Source organism: Periplaneta americana, chromosome 11 (assembly GCF_040183065.1).
Source record: "Periplaneta americana isolate PAMFEO1 chromosome 11, P.americana_PAMFEO1_priV1, whole genome shotgun sequence".
In the NCBI taxonomy this organism is placed as follows: domain Eukaryota; kingdom Metazoa; phylum Arthropoda; class Insecta; order Blattodea; family Blattidae; genus Periplaneta; species Periplaneta americana.
In genome coordinates, this window is record NC_091127.1 from 152,553,354 (window position 1) to 152,574,521 (window position 21,168).

At 37.3% G+C, this 21,168-nt stretch overlaps 2 non-coding genes across 2 annotated transcripts; one reads left to right on the top strand and one right to left on the bottom strand.

Moving 5' to 3' along the window:
* Window positions 1-2,521: 2,521 nt before the first annotated feature.
* Window positions 2,522-2,593, bottom strand: TRNAT-GGU (transfer RNA threonine (anticodon GGU)). Its single transcript has one exon. It is a non-coding gene; the product is annotated as a tRNA-Thr (tRNA).
* Window positions 2,594-2,915: 322 nt separating this feature from the next.
* On the top strand, window positions 2,916-2,987 carry TRNAT-GGU (transfer RNA threonine (anticodon GGU)). The gene has a single exon. It is a non-coding gene; the product is annotated as a tRNA-Thr (tRNA).
* Window positions 2,988-21,168: the final 18,181 nt, after the last annotated feature.

The following is a 21,168-nucleotide window of genomic DNA, read 5'->3' on the forward strand; positions in this document are numbered from 1 at the left end:
AGAACAGATGCTTAGTTTTTTTTAAACAAATGAATGTTGTCTGTCAAATATTTGACAGTTCTGTCCTCGCTTCTAGTGTATATTAATGTATATAGCATATTTTCACATTCTACAGCTTTTGTTCCTGAGTTGTTTACTAATCCACATGAAATGTTATACTTCTGGAATTTATATTGTGGACATCGTTGAAGTCTACGCCGCTTTCATTAACCTGATTACTCAGTTCGTCAGTTTTCATTAAACAATCAAATTATGACCCGCGCCCAACCGACTCATTCCACTTCGGAGTAACGACATTACGTGTGTGGTTATTGTACCTTTATCTTTACACCTGTTTAACTCGTCGCTCGGACATTGCTATGTCGGAAACCTGTCATGTAACTAACTGCCTTATCATTTGATTTTTTGGCCTTGAAAGTATATGTAAATATTGTGGTTTACTAATTTGAAATATCGATGAGAATAAAACTATAAGTAACTAGTACAAATAAAAAAAAAAAAAAAGAAAAGGAAATCAACGTTTCAGTACACGGCCATAATTTTTTACTTAGAATTTAATATTGCGTATATCGTGTTACTGCGTTTGATTATTTAAGTCCGGTGGACATTCAGTAGGTTTAGGATACTTCCATAGAGTGGACATAGGTTTAAGCGTAGATCATATATGAAGAGTCCACTGCAAGAATGATGGATGTCATGTGGAATACATTTTGCAGGAGAAGCAATTGAAAGTTTGAAATGCTTAACGCTCAAAGCTTAACTGTGATTTTCCGATCATTACTGGACAATGACTATCAGTGTTAATGCCATATAACTCTCTATGTACATTCTATATGTCTTAAGCTACACATTGACAGTCTTGGTTCATTTTCGACAAGAAAGTGACATTCATGATTCTTGCAGTGGACTCTTCATATGTAACAGATAACTCATCGCTAAGTTAAAATCGGCAGCATTTTGAAGAGAACAACCGCCAGGATCGCCACCCGTCCACCATAAACGAACACTAGATGGCAGTACAGACGCTAATGCATTTCAAATGGGAATTATGACGTGACTCCTTATGTGACAACTAGATGGCAGCGTAGCAAACCTGACAGAAATTGTTAACCTCAAAGCCTGTAAGGCCGACCTAGCTGGGTATATATGATCTAGGGTTTAAGTCTCTGCCGTAGAGCTGGAGACTAATGATCTTCAGCTCAGATATATGAAAATTCTCCACACAAATAAAACTATTACTCTTTGATTAAATTTTAAAAAATATTAGTAACATGGAGTTGAAATTGTCATAGAAATAATTTCTCTGTCACAGAATTTAAGGCATTCTGCGAAGAATTTTCTCTTTCTCAGTAAGACAAATTTCAAACGGTGATAAGAAAAATGGAGATTGGGAAAGACATTTCATGGGAAATGTAAGAGCTACAGTTATGACAGTATGACCACGTCGTATAAATTGAGGAGACTAAGGTTTTTTTTTTTTACTTGATTATTTAAGACTCTGTATCAGCTACTAGCGTCGGTGAAATTGGTGGTAGCGAGATGGTCTTTGGCGAAATGAGGTCGAGGATTCGCCTTAGATTACTGACATTCGCCTTACGGTTGGCGAAAACCTCGGAAAAAACCCAACCAGGTAATCAGCCCAAGCGGGAATCGAACCCACTCCGGATCAACAGGCAAATGCGCTACCAGATCGATGGTATTTAAGCACGGCATTTAAGTGTGCTTAAATGCGACAGGCTCATGTCAGTAGATTTACTGGCACGTAAAAGAACTCCTTCGGGACAATTCCGGCATTCCGGCGACACTGATATAACCTCGGCAGTTGCGAGCGTCGTTAAATAAAACATAGGCCTAATTTAATAATGATTTCAACTACGAGGTTATCTGGGGTCGATGGGATTGGTGATGGCGAGATGGTCTTAGGCGAAATGAGCCGAGGATTCCCCATACATTACCTGACATTCGTCTTAGGGTTGGGGAAAACCTCGGAAAAACCAACCAGATAGTCAACCCAAGCGGGAATCGAACTCACGTTCGAGAGCAAAACCGAATCAGCTACGCCGGTGGCTACTAATATTGTTTTTTTTTAGTAGGTTATTTTATGACGCTTTATCAACATCTTAGATTATTTAGCTTCTGAATGAGATGAAGGTGATAATGCCTGTGAAATGAGTCCGGGGTCCAGCACCAGTAGTTACGCAGCATTTCCTCAGAATGGGTTGAGGGAAAACCCCGGAAAAACGTCAACCAGGTAAGTTGTCCCGACCGGGAACCGAACCGGGCCACCTGGTTTCGCGGCCAGACGAGATTGCTGTGTAGAGGGCAAAAGGGAAGAACGCGGCGAACTACCAGCATATGGATGGATAAAGCGGAACCAATTGAAATATGATTAACATTTTTGAAGTTGAAGACTAAGGCTCGACATATTTTTAAAAAATAGCAATGTTTATATACTAGAGAAAACGGGGCCACCGTCAGCAAGAAATTATAGTAAATATATATAATTTCGAGGGAAAAATTGTTCCGGAGCCGGGTATCGAACCCGGGACCTTTGGTTTACCGTACCAACGCTCTACCACTGAGCTACTCGGGAACTCTAACCGACACCGATCCAATTTTTCCCTCTATATCCACAGACCTCAAAGTGGGCTGACAACCGTCAAGCAACCAACTTCGAGTGCACACTAACTCCGTGTGACTTAAATTGTGGTTTTCTGTTAACGAACAGTGACGTGTATTATGCAAATCAAGATTTTCAGGTATAACTCCCTGTAAAGTTGATTTGAATAATTTCGAGGGAAAAATTTAAGTCACACGGAGTTAGTGTGCACTCGAAGTTGGTTGCTTGACGGTTGTCAGCCCACTTTGAGGTCTGTGGATATAGAGGGAAAAATTGGATCGGTGTCGGTTAGAGTTCCCGAGTAGCTCAGTGGTAGAGCGTTGGTACGGTAAACCAAAGGTCCCGGGTTCGATACCCGGCTCCGGAACAATTTTTCCCTCGAAATTATTCAAATCAACTTTACAGGGAGTTATACCTGAAAATCTTGATTTGTATAGTAAATATAGTTCAGAGATATCCCTGGTAGCCTTCTTGGTGTTACGTCCGGCGTAGTAACCCTGTATTCTGGGAAAACGATACGTTGCATTAGTTTTTCCTTCCTACATGTACTGGTAATGAAGATTATTATGCATTTTACGAAAAATATTGTAAAGGCTGGTTCACAATAAACCGGGAACTGAAACGACGTGGACGGAAATATTGTTAAAATGTATTTAAACGTGAGCATTCTCAATTAACTATTGTGAATACTCACATTTAAATACATTTATTTTAACATTATTTCCGTTCTCGTTCTCGTCGTTTCCGTTCCCTGCTTATTGTGAGCCAGCCTTAATTCTGTGTGGAGGGATTGGGTATACCGGAAAAGCTTGCCTCACACAGAATGTAGTTTTCTCCTTCCTACATGTACTGGTAATAAATATTATAACGCATTTCGGAATATGGTATAATTCTGCGAGTGATAATGAGAGTATCGAAGAGCCTGTCTCAACAGCGCGGCATCTTTGTCCACTACAAATTGCACTTGGCCTCACGGGAATTTCTCGGCGTACTCAACTTGGAAATCCAAAGCTATAGCTATTCCGAATGAGTGCCAACGTATGCACCTAAGAAGAAATTCCCGATTCCTCTAGCAGAGTGTCTTCGCTCTGACAGGTAGTAGTGGTGGTCCTCTCTTCTACCACATGCGTGTCTTAAACTGAAGCTTAAAGTAACTCTAGGATGCGCGATATAGAACGCCCAACTCTGTCGCGGGATTCTGTAAGAATATACATCTCTGAAGTCTATTCTCGTCAATTCCGAGCCTTCTATGTAGTGCTTACATAATACACGTCTCAATTGTCAAAGCGCAGTACGCGACCTACCTGATATTCGGCGCTCAACTGTATTACCATATTCATAGTAAGCCAGTGTATTGAGGGATCAAAGTGTATTTGGAAATGGTGGGAGGTCAACTAGGATATGTGGGAAATAGGGTCGGAGTTTAAAATCGTGAATATAGAACCGTTACCTTTAGAGCTATATTAGATTGAGGAACAAAATTGCAAGACAGAGATCGAGCTCCAATGGTATTGGTGATTTGCGAGAAGGCATGAGTGGTAAACATGTGTCGTAGCTCATTTTTATATTGCTTTTAATAATACTCGTTCTCGCGAGGTTTCCGATTTCATATACAGCAGTACTTTTTGGTTTCGTGGTTACAGCGTAAGACCACCGCGCATGGGACAATACAAAATAAATGACAGAGCCACTCAACCACTTCTACTGACGGCAGTCAATCCTGGTTCCGTCATTCACCTATATGAAGCCAGTTGTGTAGACCAATTTACCGACACAATCGTTGTCTAGGGTGCGCCATAGGAGGCTGGTCTACGCTACACCCGCGATGAGATGAGATTATGATTTGTTGCGATCCCACAGGAGAACCAGAGCTCCCGGAGAAAACTTGTGTTACCTGGACTATGGACTTGCCCAACACAAGTTATAAATCGATGGTACACCGGGGATCGAACCCAGCTCCACAGGATTACAAGTCCAGCTTGTAGCCACTAGACCACCGTAGCGGCTAAAATAAAATATGTCAAAAGTCTGTTTCGATATTTTCACGGAAATAAATTTTCAACAGAGATTTTTGGCATATCGTCATGTTTGTCTACAATAATTTCTTCTGAACTAGCCTCTTAATTATTCATGAGTCCATTTAATTATGCCTATGAAGTACAGTAATTTTTACTAAACAGGGTTTTCTGTAGCACGCGACACTGAAGGTTTTTTGACAAAAAAACTGGAAAAATGGTCTTAGTTTGGAATTTTAAAAATTCATATAGGACGTCAGTTGACTTGAAAACATAATAAAAAATATGTAAAAATTGGAAAGAGTTGCTCGTGTAGATAACCTAAAAGTGATTATTTAACACGTGAAATAAAGAAGTAGAACATTTCAAAATATAACGCGAAATGCACATTTCACTTCACTTAATACGGAGTGTCCAAAATTGATGTACACACTCTTTGAAGTACTATTTCACAGCAAAGAAATGAGATAGAAATAAGATTTATGCGGTTTATGATTCAGAAGGTAGTGGAAAGCATGGAAACATGTTCATTTGCTTATAAACAAACATGGCGGTGCAATTATCGTTCGATTAACGTAAGTGAATATTGAAATGTTATTGGAAAGTGGAGAATGTTGTTGAGGTTCAGCGATGTTTGAGGGTTGAATTTGGAACACAACCGCCAAAAAGGTTAACTATCACAAGAGTCCGAGACAAGTTTGAAGTCGACGGAACGGTGCAAAATGTGTTGAAAGGGCGGTGAGGAAGAAATAGAAGTTCCACCGACAACGAGAGTGTTGATGCAGTCATGCAGGTTTTTGCACAGTCCCCAAAGAAATCAATGAGGCAATGTTCTCGTGAGATTGGTATCGGCAAATCCAGTGTTCGTCGAATTTTGCGAGCTCAAAAATGGAAGCCTTACATTCCGAGACTTGTCCACGCACTAAATGAGGACGACCCAGATAGGCGACTGGAATTTTGTGAATGGTTCTTTAACATAATATGTGATGAAAAGGGAGATTTTCAAGACTTAATTGTTTGGTCAGATGAAGCCACATTTAAACTAAATGATACAATTAACCGACACAATTATGTGTACTGGGGTAACGAAAACCCACACATCTTTCAAGAAAAGGCCGTCAATCTTCCAGAAGTAACAGTATGTTATGGTCTGTCTTCCAGAGGAGTAATTGGGCCGTACTTCTTCGAAGGGGTTGTCACGGGTGAAAAATTACATGCAAATGTTGGAAACCACGATTCCACGTCGTAATGACCTCTTTCAGAATAAAAATGGGTTTTCATTTCAACAAGATGGGGCTCCAGCCCAATTTCATGTCAATGTAAGGAACTTCCTCGATCGCACACTCAATCAGAGATGGACAGGACGAAGAGGAAGTGCTGCAGAGTTCCCGCCTCGATCTCCGGATTTAACCCCTCCAGACTTCTACCTATGAGGAGCTCTAAAGGATACAGTGTACGCCATAAAACCACAAATACTGGAGGTACTGAGAGTTCGGATTGAGCATACCTGTAATGATAATCCATTAGCAACAATCCAGTTGGTATGTCTCTCTGTTGTACGTCGTTGTTGGGAGTGTACTTTGGCGGAAGTGGGCCATTTTGAACATGTACGGTCTTAAGGAGTACAAAACCGCAAAAATCATATTTCTGTCTCATCTCGTTGCTGAGAAATAGTGTTTCAAAACGCGTATACATCAATTTGGGACACACTGTATATGCAAAGCATACAAAAACCTAAGCTAACCTATCCTGCCACAGATTCGTATTTCCAAGGCATACCAAAAACATAACCTAATGTCACAGATTCGTATGCACAAGACATAGGAAAAGCCTAAACTAAGCTAATCTAACCTAACCTGTCACAGATTCCTGCACCGGAGAACTTAGAAAAATTCAAGTTGGAAGTTTCGGCTCCTCATGTTATAGAAAAGCCACTAACAACTTACGAGTTCTTTATTTGGTCAATGTAGAGTATCCCCCGCCCACTGAACGAATATTGGTTAAACGAGCGTTGAGCGACTTCCTCCGATTTTGGAATAGACACCGACGCACTTAGGTTAGGTTAGGTTAGTTTAGGCTTTTATTATCCCGTCAAGATGTTTAGGATTAGTGTAAAACTGGCCTATGTCTCCTATAGTAGGCGGGACATAAGTAACATTCACCCATTGCACAAATAGACAATTGAAACTGAGGAGATTATGTTACATGGTTACTTTTTCTTCAGGAAAATTACAGAATACATTACTTACCTTGAAGCATAACACACAGGCTCACTCGATGTGTAGAGTTAAGTGAACCAGAGAAGAATGCTGCGTAAATCTTGTGGCTGCTGACCTTGATGGATCTTTTTAATCAGTATCTGAAAGTGACAAATTATAATAATATAATAATATTTAACAATATCCTCTCGGCAGACAAAGGTAATGCTGCAGTTGTTCTTAATACCAATTATTATGTCGAAAAAGTATCAATCTTTCAGCAGATCGCACTTGCAAACAATTAGAGAAAGATCCTACCAAGAAAGTAGGAAGGAAAACGATCTCTTACAAAACGGTCCAAGTTACCAGGCGAAACTATTAATAAAATTATACCTCCTAGGCTATATGGACTGCCAAAAATCCAAAATGAAGGAACACCACTTAGGTCCATCGTAAATTCAATAGGCTTTCCTACTTACTAGCTATCAACATTTCTGTCAAATATGCTCAAAATACATGTAGGTAACTCGCCAAATCATGAAACATTCACAATTATTCATTGAGACGTTACGTAAATTAAAACTTAAACAATCAAATCTACTAGTTAATTTCGATGTTATCTTACTATTCAGCAAAGTTTTCTTACAGGAAATCATAAAGTTGCTGGAAAAGATTTACGACTGTAATATAATTAAATTATTTCACCATGTCTTCACGTCGTACTTCTCGTTTAACGGAAATTATTACGAACAGACAGATAGTGTAGCTATGGGTTCTCCTGTATCTCCTATTATAGCCATTTATACATGGAATATTTGAAAAATTAGTTAATCAAATTCGATTAAACCCAGTTGCTGGTTTCGGTATTTTGACATATTTATAGTTTGGCCACACGGTTGGGAGAAACTAAATATATTTCACAATTACATAAAACAAACTGGCAGTAATTTCATAAGTCGAATCCATCACGATTCAGATTGGCAGAAAAACTAAAAATTCTATGTCACTATGGGTAAGTTTATATAGGTCGAATAGAACATAGTATTGAAACACGAAAATCAGAACATATTCAATACATTAGTGTAGCCTGTATCAACCGGACAAGTCTGTAATAGCTGAGCATTGCATCATTAATGGACACAAGATTTTATTCAATAAGACCAGCATCTTAGCTAGAAAATCAGGCTTTTGGGAACGCGTAATAAGAGGGGCAGCAGAAATTGATATAATCTACCAATACTTTAAATCGTGGAAATAGAAACCAATTTTACATGTTCTTAAATCACAGAGAAGAAAATCTAGTTTGTATTTCATACAATTACTTACAGGCATAAATCTACATGATTACTACGCGATATGTCCTTGACTCAACCAACTCCTTAGACTTCTCGTTCACGAGCACGTCTGTATACATATCACTAGTTAGACGCCATATTGCCCCCTATTTCATTATGGGTATTGCATCATGGGTAATACTACTTCTGATTGCACACTGAGTAATACTCCACAGATCATATGAACTACTTAGTTTTGAAACGCAATTATTGGATTTTTCTTCCCTGTGCTAATACAATGTAAATAATAGTCTTATTAATTCAGAATTATAGTTCTATTCCAATATGTACGTATATGCATGTTCGTGTAGTGAAATATTATCTTGGCTTGAAAAAAAAAACACGCCATCTTGGCTTCCTATTGCGTCACAGATCATATGAACTACTTAGTTTTGAAACCCAATGATTGGATTTTAATTCTTTATGCTAATACAGTATAAATGATAATACATTACTTACTTACTTACTTACAAATGGCTTTTAAGGAACCCACAGGTTCATTTTACGCCCTCACATAAGCCCGCCATCGGTCCCTATCCTGCGCAAGATTAATCCTGTCTCTATCATCATATCCAACCTCCCTCAAATCCATTTTAATAATAATAATACATTACTAACATGTTTATGACAATATCCACTAGGAGTTTTGTACACTTTTGAAAATTTATTGAAAGTAATCTTGTAAGAAAAGCAACATGTTTATTACAGTAATAATTATTAACTATAATATCTCTATAATTAAAATGTGTCTCGGTGAAACGTACAGCAGAGTCCGTATAGGTCAGTTTCTGTCAGATGCGTTTCCAATTCACTGTGGGCTAAAGCAAGAAGGTGCACATCACCTTTACTTTTTAACTTTGCTCTAGAGTATGCCATTAGGAAAGTTCAGGATAACAGAGAGGGTTTGGAACTGAACGGGTTACATCAGCTGCTTCTCTATGCGGATGACGTGAATATGTTAGGAGAAAATCCACAAACTATTAGGGAAAACACTGGAATTTTACTTGAAGCAAGCAAGGAGATAGGTTTGGAAGTAAATCCCAAAAAGACAAAATATGTGATTATGTTTCGTGATCAGTATATTGTACGAAATGGAAATATAAACATTGGAAATTTATCCTTTGAAGAAATGGAAAAATTCAAATATTTGTGAGCAACAGTAACAAATATAAATGATACTCGAGAGGAAATTAAACACAGAATAAATATGGGAAATGCCTGTTATTATTCGGTTGAGAAGCTTTTATCATCCAGTCTGCTGTCAAAAATCTGAAAGTTAGAATTTATAAAACAGTTATATTACCGGTTGTTCTTTATGGTTTTGAAACTTGGACTCTCACTTTGATAGAGGAACATAGGTTAAGGGTGTTTGAGAATAAGGTGCTTAGGAAAATATTTGAGACTAAGAGAGATGAAGTTACAGGACAATGGAGAAAGTTACACAATACAGAACTGCACGCATTGTATTCATCACCTGAAATAATTAGGAACATTAAATCCAGACGTTTGAGATGGGCAGGGTATGTAGCACGTATGGACGAATCCAGAAATGCATATAGAGTATTAGTTGGGAGGCCGGAGGGAAAAAGACCTTTAGGGAGGCCGAGACGTAGATGAGAGGATAATAGAAAAATGTATTTGAGGGAGGTGGGATATGATGATAGAGACTGGATTAATCTTGCTCAGGATAGGGACCAATGGCGGACTTATATGAGGGCGGCAATGATCCTCCGGGTTCCTTAAAAGCCAGTAAGTAAGTAAGAAACACCCCATTTTACACTTTTTCAGTTACCCTCACTGTCTTATGTTCTCTGAAGGCTGCAGATAAAATTTGTATGTTTTGAAGGCGAAATACAATACCTTCTTCTGTGTATTTTATGTCACAATTATGTATATATTTTATGTAAGTATTTGTACAGGGCTATAATATGTATGATTTAATTACAGCCCTAATATACCTTCGGGTAAAATAGGGTTCTGTAAACTTGAAAATTCAATAATACAATACCTTCTTCTTCTCCCGTTCTGACTAAAATAAAATTCTTAGAATGGCTTACTCTTAAAGCGGGGTAAAGCTGTAGGTCTCAAGTCATAGATTTACGGCACTTAAAAGAGTTATTCTCTCATAGAATTCTTCAGGCAAAATATGTCTGTCATTTCTCTCCCTCGTTGAATTTTGATGTTGAATAATCTGATATTGAAAGAGTTCTTAAGATCTACTTTACTACTGCTGCTACTGTTACTTCTGCTGCTGATGCTGCTGTCAGCGATATTAACAACAAATGTAGACTACAATAACATTGTCAACGTTTTAATGTACCTTAGATACTGAAATCAATGGTATCAGGGTTCTATGCAATGTTATTTTCCTCATACACTAGATGGAAAGTTAAGCAGACAGTACTGCGTGAAATGGAGAAACTCTTGACGAATCTTTTTTGAAGCCCAATTCACGTCTCCTTTGCAATACTTTGCTCATCTCCAAAGGGAATATAATTAAATCATTATGCAGTTAGATAAACAGGAGGGTTTTTTTTCCTGAACTGAAATAGTACATTATGCAACGAGCCTATAATGGTAGTAATTAAGACGCGAGTATGCGCTCATTTCATAATTTTCATACGACTTTTTATGCTCGACCATATTTCTAACTTGAAATTATTCATAAGTATTCACGTTATTCTTATCTGACTGGGGAGTGGAACTGACCTTGTGCAATATCTCGTACATTGTGAGATGTGCGCAGACGCGAAAGTATTTATTTTTTCCTAGAAACAAATGTCATTGACCTTGATATAATCTAGAGAATAAAATAAACATTAATCTTGATATAACCTTGAAATTGATTTAGACATTGAAAAACGAGATGACAAATTGAATTTATTTGAATATTATTTACAATTAACGCTAATTATTATAGTAACAGAACATAACCTTCTGCGACAGTATTGGATTTCCAGCCTCTGTGACGTTTCGCTAGTTGTCTTTCGATTGCATATCCAAGAATAATCGATACTTGCACTTTCATATTCTACAATGGTGTTTTCTGATTGGTGGAACACCTGAACTTTAATGAATAGGTGTACTTTAATGAGGTCCATTAAATGGCTGCTACCAGGTGTATAATTACTACATTTCGGCATGGTCGAGCATAAAAGTAATTTAGTACCACTGTGTTAAAATGAGTCTTGTAAACTTTCCAAGAGGAATACAATGCATTAGTCATTGCACAGAATTCGACGCAAGGTTATGTTACGTAACATATGAAATAGCGATTTTATTAATTAAAGTGCAAAATTTATAATCTAGAAAGTACAGTATGTGTCACGTGTACATGGAACCGATTGCTTAATAATTAATTGTCCACCGCTTTGGAGTAATGGTTAGCTTGTCTGACCTTGAAACGAGCGGGTCCGGGTTCAAATCCTGGTTGAGGTTCTTACCGGGATTTTCCCTCAACCCATTAAGAGCGAATGCTGGGTAATGTTTGGCGCTGGATCCTGGATTCATTTCACTGGCATTATCACCATCTCACTCAGTCGCTAGATAACCATAGCATTTGATAAAGCGTCGTAAAATAACCAATAAAATATTAAAAATAATAATTCGGTGACTTTGAAAGAAGAATGGGGAGAAGTAAAACAAGTCTTTTAAGAACCTGCGAAATGGAGATGCTTCGAAAGTTTGGTGGAAAAAAGAAAATTGTTCTTGGAAACATTTTGGACCTACACCGAAAAAACATTAATTAAGTACGTAGTATTGAGGATTGGATGCAAGATAAATGTTGTTTTTGGACAGATCATGTAAGAACGGTTGATTCGAGACTACTAAAATAGCGGAATCACGTAATTCGATATAAGAAAAATAGCTTCCAGAGAGATCACGGCTTGTAGTGAGTTGGCGATATCGCGCGTCGGTTGGTGCCCAAGATTCTTTAATTTATCACACTGTACTTATAGACTAACTTTGTAATCGAACACAACTTACAACAGTAAAAGTAATGCTGAAGCATTTTTATAATCTGTAATTGATACGAGAATACCTTAGTAATAGATTCAAATTCTCTAGGCATAGGGGAAAGTAGCCTATATGGTACCGGCGCTGAAATCGAATCACTATTAATATTGAGGAAACTATTGCATGCAGGAACCATCTGAGGAATTTTTCATGAAATACAAATAGAAACTGATACTCGTTCAGTTTCCTTCCTTTCACCCAAGGCAACAGCTGTATTAAATCGTGTTTAATAGTAGGCCTAAGTTCTGATATCTCATATAAGATTTTGTTACTCTTTCGTAAGCTTTTATTAAAACATTGAGTTAGTTTAATGAATGTGTTTTATTACACCTAGTATATTAGATTGTTTGCATTATTTAAACGGTAAAAATAGTCACTGTAACAGTTTTGTTTAGGTTATAATCTGAATAGTTTGTTTGGAGTGCTAGTTTCCTAAATCGTACGTTTAAAAGGTTGCTCATATCGTACCAGTACGATTTTGGCAACGTGAACAAGTAACGTTAGGTGCATAATATTTTCAAATTTCAGAATAGATTATGATCAAACAAGAATACGTAAAATCGGAACCAAGTGCTGTACTTAAGGCACTGGATGAATTTCGATCCGGAGCAGTGGGATTGAATGAATGTTGCCATAAGTACGAAATCTCAAAATCGATTTTCAAGCGAGATTTGATGGGCAAAGTAAAGAGAGGTCTGGATCGTCCTGCAAATGGATCCGTTAACGGGACGCTTTGTACAGGGACAGCATTTTATTTTTACTTCAATTTTTATTGTACCTGAGTTTTTTAATGTACTTCACTCCCACCTCTTCTACTAAGGAAGTTCCAACTCCACACAGAACCAAGACCGCAGATAGTAAGCAGGACTGAGTTACTGAGTATAGTACGTTCCAGAAATATGTTCGCGTTTTCCAGTGACGAAAGAGCTTTCAATATTGAATCATATTTTCGCACAGGTACTGTCCGTTTGCCTACGTCGCATCCCGATTTCCCCCACCTGCTTCTGTTCGCCCCTCTGTATTAGCTGGGCTGTCTTAGCTCTTTTCTGAAAACATTAATTTCTCTTAGGAATTGGTAGTTTACGTAATATTATACAGCTGTTTAATTTAACTTAAATAAAAGGGCCTCGTTAAGTAATTAACTGTCACGTGATTTCCTCCCTTTCTACGATCCTGCGGCATAACCACTTGGACGGACAGTAGATAGCATGTCTGAGTAATTTTATATTTTCGGGTCGGGCAGAAGTGAAGATTGAATTTACAGTACGTAGAGTAGGTACAGAATTATTTCAACATGAGTTACTAGTACGAAGGACGAAACTGGCAATTGGAATTAGATGCAATAGTCTATAGTGCGATAATATGCACAAAAGAATTGAAGCCGGTATCGAAATGAACGGCCACCATTTTCAAAATTGTGTTTAAATATTCATATTATGATTATTTTTCAATTTAACTTCTTTCTCTATATTGTACGCTAATGTGCTGTAGACAATATAATATACACCGCATAATGAATACGTCCGCATGGATAACTCACTTCGTGAGTAAAAACACTTATTCTTAATACAGTACTGTACTTTGATTAAAGAAAAACCTAATGAAAATTATCAAACTCAAAATCGCGATATTTCCTAGTTTACGTAAATGGATGAACTACTTTTCTTCCTTCCTATACCTAGTAGAGTGATTTGTGTTTTACGCCAGTATCATCGAACTCCAGTCTTGGAGGGGGGAGCAAGCGGTGTTTCCGGTTCTCTAAAGGTATAGACAGGTTAATATTAAAAATGTTAGTAAAAATAAAATGATGTCCCTGTACAAATTTAACGTTGACGAAACGAGTTTCTCCCTAAACCAAAGATTTCAGTTCAAACGAGAACGAGAAAAAGTGTTCAGTAAGCTGTTGTGCTAACTTCAAGTCCCTGTAAGAATCAATTGCAGCAGAAGTAACAGAAAGGAAGAACTTCAAGGGGGGAGGGGGAACAAAAAAAAAAAACAAATCAACTATCAAAAAGAACGAAAAAGGCATCTAAAATTATTGATGTTAATGTTATCTGTGAAGAAGCTGTCATTATGATTACTTGCTCTCTGTGCAATCCATGGGTGCATGAGACATGTGCAGGAGTTTCTACGGCTCAAGAAAACGTTCTCATTTTGTCTGTGACGTGTAAAGACAGAATCTGACAATTAGGTAGCTTTCATATGTGTTAAATAAGATTGAATCTTAAATGATCCTTCGTGTTTTCGTTTTACTAGATCTTGATAATATTTAAGATTTATACATTACAAAAATCTTTGTATCTTAAAACATCCCTGTTTCTCATTTGTATTAATAAATTTCCATATTAAAGATAATAATGTAATGAAACATGTTATTTTTATGAAGTTCTTATTGAAAAAAAATCGAAAATCGAAAAATCGAAGGAGAATTGGGAGGAAAATTTAAAAGGTACGCAAAACGCGTCCTTGCAAGTGGGTTGGGGGCTGTACAAAACTAAATATGTGAGCTCCAAGCCTGTTGGCCACTAGTCTCACTCCGGGTTACGCTGCTCCCCTGAAGGAGCTCTAGAAAATTTTGAAGGAGAAGCCGAAATTGGACGTAACCTCTTAGGTACCACATACGCGGGGGGGGGGGGGCTGACATTGATCAATTGATCACGGAACGGGGCGAGGAGGAGTTGGCTGGTGTTTGCCGTTAGAATAGCAAGACGCCGTCATCTGTTGTTCGATGACAAAGCACGTGAAGGCCGTCGGAAGAAGCGCCGTGAAATCTAATCTGCAATTTGAGAGTTCCCTGTCCTTTCAATTTGCGACTTATTGAGTGACCTCGTATATTTAATAGACTATTTATATTATCTGAACTAGGGCATACATCGTTTATAATAAGGGTGGAATATATATGGGGAAGGGCATATAGGTCCGTGGCCCATTTCTTATAGGGCTCATCCCGACATTTGTCTCACGCCTGAGGAAAACCACGGAATACCTTAGGCGAGATGAGTTGTCTCATGTTTAAGAGACTAGCCAATTTGGCTATTATGTAGGAGGTGATTGTTGTCATGAGCCTTGTTGAATCGTCTCAATTTTGAGACAAGTTCTTATTGTGAAAATTATGTCTTTTATAAATGGGTACGATTTAAGCAACCTATATGTACGATTTAGGAAACTAGGCGCATAAATGATACCACTTGCAAAAGTTTTAAATAATGTCTTTTAAAACAATTTATAATTATTTAAAAATTCTGAAAAATAGTAATATACGTTACAAGAGCGGTATGTTGACGTTTTCATGGTCGAGAAAAAGATTGAAAAAGCGAAACGTAGTTGAGCTTTTTTAATTTCCGAGAACATGAAAACAAACATACCGCACGTGTATCGTACATTATTTTGTGCGAAGATCGTTTATTACATACCTGAAAGACGAATTTCTAATTAGTTGCAATGAAATCTCCATCTTGGTTTCTGTTCAATGACGGCAACTTTTAAAAACAAAAATATCTATCTTCAAATTGTTGCTGTAAAATGTTTTCTGTGTATACTATACTCCAGCAGGCCGTGATATACGTCTGTCTTTTTTCCCCCAGTCTATAAATGCGAACTTAAAACAAACGGTAAGGTTATGTAATGATTTATTTTTCATTTTAATATTTTAATAATATTATTTATATAACATATTGCAGTAATAACATCGGCATCTGGAATCTTGTTGATTTTTTCACGGCTTCCTTAATGTTACTTGTATCAGGAATGCAATAAGTTTCGTGGAGTAGTAGACTTTACTTAATTTTTGCAAATATTTAAAAACAATAATTAACATTGCAATTTAGGTGAAATTGCAGTGGTAAGTTTCCAATTTATAATTATTTCTATGTTAAACGTCTCTAAAAATAATATGTTAAAAGCCTAAAGCAGTAAAATGAATGTCGCGCTTAAGCGGTAAGAAGAGGGAAATTGTTATGTGTGTTACGTTGGGAATACTGAATGTGGTATTTCACACTTACCGCGTATTGGTTCTGTGCGGAAAACAAGCAAATACGCACGATCTCGCACAAAATATATTTTGTGTCCCAAGGTACTGTCTCAATGTCTAACAGTATATGCAATTAAAATTCCTTCCCATTTCTAAATAACTGAAGAAAAACTGAAAAGTGGTACGATATAGGCAACCTTCCCCTAATTATAGGTTTCTTTATATTCTTCCGAAATGAGTCTTTAATTGTATCTGTGTTGTGAACTGCAACAATTAATCATTTTTCTTCTATTTTATCTTCAGGGCTTGAAGTTCTCTTGTCTGTTGTCTTCTCAGGCTACTAGTCTGTCTAAATGTGGTTCACAATGTGTTTCTTCTAGGTGATACGTACAGTCTTTACGGTACTCTGACGATGATAATATCTTTCGGCAAGCAAGCGAATTGATAATGAAATTAGATCTTCTAGATCGCATGATCTTTAATTGTTTGTTTCCTCTAATTGTTACACTACTTTTGCTGTTTTACTCTGCAAGTCACCAGGCGTGGAATGACCTTGTTTGCGTCCTCCGAACAGCTTTCAGACTCTGTGACCCAGATAATAACCGGAACTTAATGCTAGATATCAATATCTTTATACTTTTAGTTTGTTTAATTATATAAAACTGAGCTGAAAAAGAGTATTCTGTATGTACGATATCTGATTGTCGATTGACGAGGGAGCTTATTTAACTTATTTCATTATCTTCAGTGGAAAATACAACTTCCTGAACGGACTTTCTCACAGTGCTTCTCAGTAGCCTGCCTATTCATCTCCTCCATTGCTCTATTTAAGCAAAGTACCGGTATACCATTGTCCACTGCTGTGGAGTGACGGTTAGCGCGTCTGACCGTGGAACGAGCGGGCCCGGGTTCAAAGCCTGGTTGGGGAAAGTTATCTGGTTACCTCTACCAATCGAAGCAGAATTGCTGGGTAACTTTCGGCGTTGGACCTCGGACTCATTTCGCCATCATATTTACATTTCCCCTCTTTCATCATCATCATCTTCGTTTCTTTCCTACGTTTTGGGCTTGCTCCAATACAAAGTCAGTCCGCTGAGTTAGCTGTGTGGTAGCGTGTCTGCCTCCAGACTAGCCGGCCTGGGTTCGATTGCCGGCGGGGTCAGAAATTTGCTTGTAAAATTTCTACCTCGAGATTAGGAGAGATGGCGGTGGATAACTTCTAATCACTAGATTGTGCACCAATATGCCTGGGTTAAATCCCAAATCTCACCGCATTGCATATGAAGAGAAGGCATATGTTACTGTTGATAGTGATCGTCCGTCGGATGGGGACGTTAAGCCTGGCGGCCCCCTTGGTGCTATTCGATAGGAGTAGGCTACGTGCCGGCACCGGGTTTACCCTTCTCCCTTCCTTATCTTCATCATCATCACTCATTCCAGACACTTACACTCAACCTAGTACACGACATAACTCTCCACAGATACACATCATGTACAGTGTGACCCGCCGAAGTGGTGTACAACTAGAAAATGGGCCACAGTTATGCCATCTATCCGCAGTATGCTGAACCCGAATCACGCAAGTGAAGTGGGTGGGCATTGGACACGCACACACACACAATATATAGAGTGCGTGCTGTCGCCGGACTTGGACCCCGTGGATATGCGGTCATCGTTGTTGGTGGTAGCACTATGCTCCGTGGCTCTCCACCGGGCTCCGGTAACTCGTGGGACCGCGGTGATGCCTACGCGGAATGGTAAAGGAATCATATAGGCTGTAGGGGGAGTTCGGTGGCGGCCCGTAGCGGGATCTAGGTGCGGGGGGGTCTTAGGGCATGCACACCATTCCATCCCGGGTAGTACAATGTGCCCACGCGAGCGGTCTGCGTGCGAGGACAGTCGCTATACCGTTTAACCACTTCCCTGATTAACCCGAGTTAACTCGGATTGCTAACATGTGTCAAAATTTATTAACCCGAGTTAACTCGTTTGAGTCCCATTGTCTGTTTCATAGCGATTTTTTAAGTATGTAAGAAAATTAGTGATGTACAGTGATTCTGCACTATTAAGGGGAGAGGATGGTATTTTTTAAAACTTTTTTCCTATTTGGTGTAAAATATTAATTTTTTGTATGTAGAGAACTCATAGCTGTATCAACTCAACCAAAAATAAATATTTTGAAAAAAAAATTATTTGGGGGCCCAGATTTGAAAAAAAAAATATTCCCAATGCAGTATTTTACTAAAACCGATATATCTAAACCATTTTTAAAGGTAGATTCATCCAGTTTTTTGCAATGTACTTGCAAAGGCATTCTCTACAAACTGTCTGTAACAGAATTTTGATATTAGTCCCTATGTTTGTAAAATAAACAATTAAAATTTAATAACAATGTTCTTAATTCCTTTCTTGCAAACAAACGGGCGCAGTTTTAAAATGAAATCAATTAACAAAATTCTGGTACAGAGAAAAGTTTCCTAATAGTCTAAAGAATGTGTGTTCTGAATTTCATACATGCATCTTTAATAGTTCAGAAATTATATCCAGTTTTGTTTGGCAATGTAGCAAAAAAATGAAGTTAACGTAAACCGATAAAAGGGGGCAAGTGTTTTAAAAATCCATAGTGCAGGAAGTTTAAAAATGGCGTCTCAACATCCGATAAGGGCACAAATACCCACGAAATGTTATGCAATGCATTCCACACATATGAAAGAGTATTTTAAAGATTTTTTTTTTTTTAAATTCAATTTACCGGAAACAACAATAAAATGGGGCGAGTGATTTAAAAATCCATAACGCAGGAAGTTTAACAATGGCGTCTCAACATCTGATAAGGGCACAAATACCCACAAAATATTATGCTATGCATTCCACACATCACAGAGTATTTTAAAGATTTTTTTTAATTTACTCATTTTTCGCCAAAAAATACCATCCTCTCCCCTTAAATGACCTCTTTACGAAAATAAAAAAAAAAATATGACACTTTTTTTCACAAAACTGGCAAAATATATAGTAAGGGAAGAGGTTAAGAATGTATAGCGCTATCGCTAACTGAACGAATTATTATTCTTTGAGGTACAGAGAATTTGAATGTACACATTATGATGTATCTAATTTATCATTATTTAGGGACAAATGTTGCATGAGTGGTTTTCATAAGTTCCTTATGTATTACTATAATTACTCAATGCGCTTTTGAATTGGTCAACTATTTTAAGGAAAGTGGCAGTTGTTTAACCTACTTTCTTAACATTCTTTGTGGTATCCTGGAAAAGTCTGTTGATAACCGGTAAAGGATCAGGACGCATAGCGGAAGAGGATTGAGGTGTATAATATTACCTCTCAGCAAAAGTTTTGTTTCACTCTTACGCAGTTATTTCCTTGCATGGATATAGTAATAAGTGAGGACCGTATTTTGTCCCAGGGCGACGGAGATAAAGTTAGCTGTTCATGGACTATATTGACGTGACGTCATATTTGACGCGTGTCACTGCATCTTGTTTGTGGTGAAGTTGACGTTCTATTCATGATTCAAAACTAGACCTCACAGACTGTTTACAGTGTATTTACAGTGATAAAGACTGATATTATGATGTTGTTTCCTACAATTTTATTTCGTTTATTTAATACATTTATTTTTACTGGCAGATTTTTTTTATTCACTGGCAGAGTTAAGACCGTAAGGCCTTCTTTTCCACTCAACCAGTATAAAAATGCATAGCAAATATAAATACCAGCAACACAGAAAACAATTGAATAATAATAATAATAATAATAATAATAATAATAATAATAATAACAGCAAAATGTAGTAACTTTAGATTTGTCTGTAGAAATTTACATTGAATACCTAGGCCTATCTGCTATTGATTTCGAATTATGTACAGAGCGTTGTAGGTCATTTTCTGTAGAGGCTAATATTTCTAAGTCATCTGCAAAGATTAATGTATCTAAATGTAGATTCGATTTACAGTTATATACCCACGTCGTGCCAATTTAAATTCTTTGATGATAGCATTCATATAGATATTAAATAAAAGCGGAGAAAGTCCACAACCTTGTCTAACATCTGAATTTATTACTCTCCAAGGTGATAAAGTATATCCAGTTTTTACTGCAATTGAATTTCTTTGTATAAGTGAAATATGTTTTGGATAATTTGATGTGGTATATTATCATTTAATAGTATCTATGTTTTACAAGATATGGCGATTAACTTTATCAAATGCTTTTTTAAGTCTATGAAGGCGATGTGTGTTTCCATATTAAATTCTCTCTGTTTTTGTATTTTTCTCTGGAGACCGAGTCATGGCGGTATAACCATTCCACCATATTCTAGCCTGCAGGTACTTAACAGCAGATCCAGGTGCTGAAAGATGGCAGCACCATTACTAGAATTATCTCCTCCTGGCTAGCAATAGTCTATCACAAAATGTTAATAATTATTTAATACCCAATATAAATAAAGTACATATAATTTCTGTAATAAATAACATATCCCTTTAGATCAACTCCTAGACATAAAAATATGGATTGTTTGATCAATAAAATTAATAACAGGAATCACAAACATTTCATTCATATGTATTACGAATTAAATACTTATAACCATACATACTCTATAAAAACAATGATATAATATCAGTTCGAAAACAAACTACAAAAGCGAAATGTAAATCCCAAACACGGGCTTGAAAATCCTCCACATATGCATATTAAACCGACAGGTGATCACATGAAGCCCCACAGTGAATGTCGGTTTAAGGTGGAGACTAGAAAAGTCAAATATGAATCGTCATAAAGTCTACAGGTATTTATATTCTCTATTGATATTGTTATGCAGCTAAGCAGAACAAGTACGCTTTTAATTTCCAATCGTTTCCCTATGATAATATTGAAATGGTAATAAAATACCTAAGAATAACTTCCTTCTAGAAACTTTCTAACCATACACATCCTCCAAGCCGGCATTATGCAACCACGATAGTTAATAAATTTGCCATTAAGTAAC